This window comes from Phalacrocorax carbo, chromosome 10 (assembly GCF_963921805.1).
Source record: "Phalacrocorax carbo chromosome 10, bPhaCar2.1, whole genome shotgun sequence".
Lineage (NCBI taxonomy): Eukaryota > Metazoa > Chordata > Aves > Suliformes > Phalacrocoracidae > Phalacrocorax > Phalacrocorax carbo.
In genome coordinates, this window is record NC_087522.1 from 18,294,008 (window position 1) to 18,300,744 (window position 6,737).

Sequence of the window (6,737 nt, forward strand, 5' to 3'; positions counted from 1 at the left end):
GGGCCGCGGCGGGAGGAGGGCGGGGCTGCACCGCCTCCTGCCCGCCCCCGCCCCGCAGCGGCCCGGCCCGGCCGCCCCCGCCCCGCAGCGGCCGCCCCCGCCCCGGCCCGGCCCGGCCGCCCCCGCCCCGGCCCGGCCCGGCCGCCCCCGCCCCGCAGCGGCCGCCCCCGGCGCTCCCCGGCTTCCAGGAGGGGTTTGGCAGAGCCCACCACTCCCCGTCCCGCCGCTGCCTGAAAGGGGCTCCGGCGAGGCTGGACCCCCCTCGAATGTGTAGGATCAACCGTGACACCCCCCTGGAGTCCAGGGGTGGGTAGGGAGCAGCAGAGCCGGGAGCATCCGGGGTGCTCCCCCAGCCCTGATGCGGACGATGGCCAGAGGCACGGAGGCGCAGCCGAAGGGGCTGGCTGCCCCTCCCCAGCCTCCCTGCACCACCCAGCATCTCCCGGGTTTTTCTCTGTCTTTAGGGGGGACCGGTGTCCCGAGCATCACAGCTCCTTCCAGAGGTGAATCCTTCCCTGGGCCCACAACCCCACTCGGGAAGCCAGTGCTAGCACTGCCCTTGCGTGTGCTGGGACAGATCCCCCCAACAAAGAGGGATGCCCTCCTCCCGGGGGGCTTGGACACACAGGCAGCAAGAAGGCAACAGGATGCCTCCCCCAGGCCCACTGCAGTCTAAGAGGCTTTGCTCATACGTCCACAAGCAAACAGCAGTCAGCAATTAGGACTAGCTCTGGCTTTTTTATCCCAGGATTTTGTGCCCATGTGGGATTAAAGGCCTGATTGTAGCTTCCCCACCAGCCCCAAATCCTCTGCTGATTTTCATTCTGGGGGTAAGTCAATGCAAGCTATGACCTATTGATCTCAATCCCCTGTGTACATCAGATTGTCTCCACTCTGGGGCGGCTTGTCCCAGGCACCCTTAGAGAGTGCAGAGCCCTCTGGCTGGTGATACGCTCCTGTGCGGGTCCAGCTTCACCTGCTCGGGGTGCTGGTGGCTGCAGGTCCCAGTGGCAACAACACAAGGCAAGTACATGTGTGTTTGTGTATTTGTAGGAAGGTTTCCTCCCCGCTGATTTGGTGTGGGTTGTCCTTTTGGCTGCTCCTGGGGTGTGAGAGGCAGTTTCCTCATGGGGCTGAGCACATTGGCACACAGCAGGGAGGCTGCTGGAGGCTCTGCGGCACTGGGGTGGTACAACCGTGATCCCTAGCTTTGCCAGCCGCTTCTTGGTGGTGAATTACTCATAAGAAACCAGCTCAGCTACAAGGCTGAAACCTGCAGCCCTGTGGAGCCTTGGCCCAGCTCGGAGCTGGGCTACCACCCTGCAAAACAGCAATGTTTTGCGTTTGTGTGGCCTCATCCATCCAAGCATCCTCAAGCTTTTTGTGAGCAAAGACATATTTAACATGCTCACAGGTGCCCAAGGCTGTGCTGTAGCACAACCTGGTGGTGCCATGTCCTGGCAGGGGTGGCCAGGTCCTGCCAGGATTGAGCTTCCCATGTTGCAAACCATGCAATGAGACTCGTACCCCATCTGCTGCTGGCGGGGTAAGGCTGGAGCAGCCTGACAGCAGCCACCCTCCCACGCCAGCCCTGAAACAGCCTGAACTGGGGCTACTGGCCTGAACTGGCTGGGGCTGAGTTTCTGGGCTTTATCAGTTACCAGCCACGATGGCTCTTTTAACTATAACTGAGGTTACAGCTTTGTCTTCAGGGTGCCCAGCTTCAAATTTTGCTTCTAAATAGATTTGGTTTGTGAGAATCCCCTTGGTAAGAACTGTTTATCCAGTCCCCCTGGTACCAGTTAATCCCTGTGGGCTGGCTGGGCTGGCAGTGCCAGGAGGCTGGCACAGTCCCCACTACAGCCACATGTCCCTGCTGGGCTCCTGTCCGGGCCAGGAAGCAGACCAGGCTTTCCCTACTTTTTTTTTTTTTGGGTGGGTGGGGTGGGGGGGATTTGCCCGGCGCTGCAGTTCATTCAGAGGCTGCAAGCATCCCTATGCCACAGAGGCAGTGCTGCCCAGCCAGGCAGCACCTGCATCCCCATCCTCCCTGCCCTGGACAGCGTGTGCTGGCTCTGATCCTGAAACAAGGAGAGGCGAGGAGAGAAACCCAACCCACCTACTTTTGTTTTACCACATGAAGTTCTGTGTCTTTATTTGCTCTAGAAACATTGGTTTTCATGCTTTTGTATCCCCCCGCAATATCTAGCAGCAACAAATTCCCAGATGCTCAGGGGACCAGTCCCTCCTCTTCCAGCTTCCCCCTATGAGCCATACTCATCCCAGAGCCCATGTCATTCTTAAACCCTTTGCAAAGGTGAGCAGAGGCTGGATTTAGGGATGAAATGCCTTTGCCTACTGGAGGTTTTTTGCATTACATCTTCTCCTGTGCCAGCTCTGCAGCCTTAATCCTCCTAATCTCTCCGCATCTCTGGTGTGGCTCATTTTTGTGTGCGAATGCCCTTGAGAGCCACAAAATTGCAGCTGCTGGGTGAAATGCCGGGTGGTGAGAAACTCCGTCGTAGTGGAAAACTGTGTCTTATGTAAACTGCCCAGGTATTTTTCCTTTATGTTGGCTTGGGATCAGAGGCACTGTACAAAGCTGTATCACACAGCATACTTTTGTGGATCTGGGGGCCTGTGGTTTGGAGGTACAGGCAGCTCTCGTATGAGCTTGGTACCTGCCCAAAGCACTGCACACCCTGTGCTGAGGTTTCATCCTCAGCTGGGGTCTGCCAGAGCCACAGCTCAGAGCTGAGACAGGAGGTGTGGGGTTTTTTGCGGTGTTTATTTTGCCTATGAGCTTTTCAGGAGGTTTACTGATGCAGCCAGTCCCCACTGTGTTCTATGCCCCCCCCCCCCACTCCTGCTGCTGCTGGACCTGGTGCATCCCTGTGCTGGTACCCAGAGCTGATGCCACCAGCTCCTCTGAAGTTTCTTGAGCATCAAGAAGTAGGGGTGTCCCTGTGGTGGGGAGAGTGCTTTGGCCCTGCAATGGCTGATGAGCTGCTGAGTGGGGCTGGGCCCCTCTGAGGGGCAGGTAGGATCTCATGGGGGGGATGCTGAGCCCCAGTGGTGCACTGGGTGCTGCTCATGGGGACCCTGAGAAGCCACACTCAGGGCTGGAGCCTGCTGGGACTCCCTGCGCAGCTGCACTCCCATGACTCCTCTCCAGCCCTTAAAACATCCATCAAGCTCCTTCCATGGTGGTGAGCACCTCGACAGAGGCAGCAATGTGGCAATATTGACTTAATCTAGGTAAGAAGCTCTTGAGCTGCTGCGGCGGGAGGGGAACAGGAGAGGAACACGTATTATGCAATGAGATTGCATTTTCCTGGCAAACCCTTTGCCGGCACAGATCCCACAGCCTGCTGAGCTCGCCCTGCTCCACCCTGCACCATCCTCATCACTGCCGGCCGAGGCCGACCCCACTGCTGAAAGGTGCAGGATCAGCATCAGCTGTCGGCATCTTGCTCTCTGCTAACACCTTTGTGACGGGCTTGGTCCCACCATGTCCCACCATCCCACCCCACGCAAGCCCATCCTAATTTGGGAAGGCTTTGGGACTTGGTGGGTCAAGCCAGCACCATAGCAGTGGCATCCCCCTTCTCGAATGCCCTGAAAGGCACCGCAGCCCCAGCACATCCTGCAAAGCCTAGGGGTTTTGGGGACCCATCACAGCAGAGGAGCTGGCCATGGGGATGCTCAGCCCTGGGGGCTTTTCAGCAGTGTTTCCCAATGAAGAACTTTAGGATTTAGCTTTGGATGGGGGGTTAAAAAATTTGGAAATATCTTCCAAAAGCTGAGACACTTGGTGGAACACAAACCAACAGTGGATTGGCCAAAACCTCATTTATTTTTCTGGGTGGGACTTTTTGACAACCCTCTACCTTGGAGCCAGCTGAACCACTCACTCCTGTGTCTGGGGGGTTTCTCGCTGGCGGGGTGGGAAGGGAGTTTCCGCTTGTGGCTGGCATGGTGCAGGAAAGCAGGGCACCGAAACACCTCCATGCTGCTGCTTCCTTCTCGCCAGCTCCCACGTGCACAGGAATGCAGCCGTACTTGTTCCTAACTGGTCCTGTGCCGGGTAAAACATCCCCCAGCTCCATTTAAGGCTGGTTTTCTCTGAAATCAGCAGCCAGCCAAGCTGTTCCAGGTGCTCCAGCCCTATGCTGCAGCCCTTGTGAGCCCCAATAGCTTTAAATGGGTCTTGCGGAGTGCAGTGACTTGAAGGACCAAGCTCAGGACTTCATCAAGCTGCAAGAAGTAAATAAGTGCATTGCTCCCAAGTGGAGGTGAAGGCTGGGAAAGCTCCTGTCCCAGCAGTGAAGTGTCTTCTTTCTGCTGTACTTGCTGGTTTGAGCCATCAAGTGCCATCGAGGGGGTTAAATATTGAATAAACACTAAGCAAAAGCTGGTGCTAGCAGCCAAGCAAAACAAAAGCTGAGAGAGGCCGCTGAAAGAGGATGGTCCTCTGACTCATTTGGCATGAAAATGCAGCATGGAATAAATTAAATTTCAGGTCTTCCTCATCCTCCTGGTGTGGTATGGAGCAGAGGAGCTGCGTTGTCACTGGCAGTGCAACAAAGCATGCTGGTGTGGCGGCTTTCGGGGGTGCTGGTGCCACCGGTGCCAGGCTGGAGGCACCAAGTGGTGGCACACATGGAGGGCATCAAGGAGGGATTGGGGGCATCTGCATCAAACTGTGGGGAGGATGGATGGAGAAGGACACCCCCTCCTTGGTGGGTCCGTATCCTGTGTCCCCCAGCCACAGTGTTCAGAAAGGCACTGAGAACTGTACAACGGGACTGGTGGCATCAGGAATTTAAGATCACGATACGCTCACTGCATCCAAGGTGGTGGCAGCCACTTTTTGTCCTTATTCTCCTGTCTCATGAAGGGATGGAGAGGGGAGGGGGTCCCACATCCCCAGGGGTGTACACCAGGTGTCCCCTTTGCCTCCTGTGTGGCATGATGCTGCAGGCCCAGACACCTGTACAGGAGCCCTGGCCTCATGGGAGCTTGGAGGCAAGCCATGCCCCCTGCAACCCCGTACCATTGCAATGGTCCTGATGCCAAAGAGGCTCCTGCTGTCTGTAGGGGAGTATCACCCGTGGCTGAGATCCTGGCTGGGATTTCTTAAGGTAGGGTCTGCCCTGGTGCAGGCTCCCCAGGAGCCATCAAGAAGAAGAAAAAGGCCAAGCCTTCATGGCAGGCTTTGGCCCATGATGTAAAGGCTGGAATTTCCGGGGTGTAGTGTTTGCATCTGTATAAATATGCAGATCGAGTGTACCCACGGGCAACTGCCTCTGATGAGTGAAGGAGATAATGCTCTGTTTCCGCCAGCACAGAAACTCTAGGAGGAAAGGGCAAGGCAGCTTGTCCCTCCCAGCATGTCTCTGTGATACACGCCACAAGCCCAGCTCAGGGGATGCTGTGACCCCCCAGGGCTGCGGGCAAGAGAGGGGAACACATCCATGGGATGTCCCTGCAGGCTCCCAGCAGCTGCAGGGTGAGAGGTGGAAATGATGATCCAGGGCACCAGGTGCTTCGGTGGAGCTGGGCTGCTGGCACCAGGGTAGGATCAGGGTGGCCTTGCCATCCCTGCAGCCCCTGGGCACTGTCCTGCCCTAGAGCGCGGTGACAGTGTCTTTGACAACCATGACCGGTGAGACCGGGAGAGGCTGGCCCAACCCCAAGCTGGCTGCAGCACGCCAGCAGCCCTGCACCCTCCCAGCAGTTTCGGCAAACCCTGCTGCCCATCCTCTCCCGGCAGCAGAAACCAGTCCTGGGGCTCACGCTCGGCACCGCCCAGCACCAGCTTGCGACAGCGCTGGGAGCAGGTGGCTCTCCCCGCACCGGCATGGGGTACACCTCAGCAGGAGGGGTCACTGGGCTGGGGAAGGTCATGTGCCCCAAATGCACTGTGGGGTATCCCTATGGAGAAGGGTCCTGGCCAGGGATGCGCTGCAGAGGGCTGGCCCAGGGCAGGGTGTAAAGCAGAGCTACACCCCTAAAGGTGCATAGCAATGAAGCCCGGGCAGTGGCTGTTGTCCTGGGTGGAGGACTGTGCCTCCTCAGGGAACCTGTCACTGGGCTGGGAGGCAGCAGTTGAAAAGGATTTTGGCATCAGCACATCCTGCACAGTCCCTCAGAAAGGATGCTGAGTGGGATCAGCCTTAATTCACCCCTTTCTTCCAGGTAGCTTTGTTAATGCCTGACGAGCAGTGCCTGTGGGCTGTCACCCTGGGCATGGGCACATCTTCCTGGGTGGCTGCCGGGTGCCACAGGGCCCTGCACCCACCTGTCCTGGGTCTACCCACCAGCCTCCTCCCTCCTCTTTATCACAGCATGGATGGCATGGGCTGGGGTGGCCACACTAACCCCAAGGACTGATGTCTCCTGACTAATCTCCTGATGGCACTCATGCCCTGGTTGGAGATGCCACAGCCACCACTGAGTTCCCAGGGACCTACATATGCTCAGTGCCCACGGGATGCCTCCGCTCAGGCAGCAACAGCCAGACAGACGGATCGTCACCATCCCTACCATTTGGTGTTTTCCTCAGTCCCCAAGTGTCCCAGTGTTATGTCGAGCAGGCAGGGAGTGGTGGGCATAAGACCTGACCCCTGGAGGGTGGGGGGGGCGCTGGTGGCTTTCCTGGGCCATGTGGAACGGGGACAGACGGATGCATTTTGTAATCTCTGGGACTCACCTAATTCCCAGGCACCCAGCTG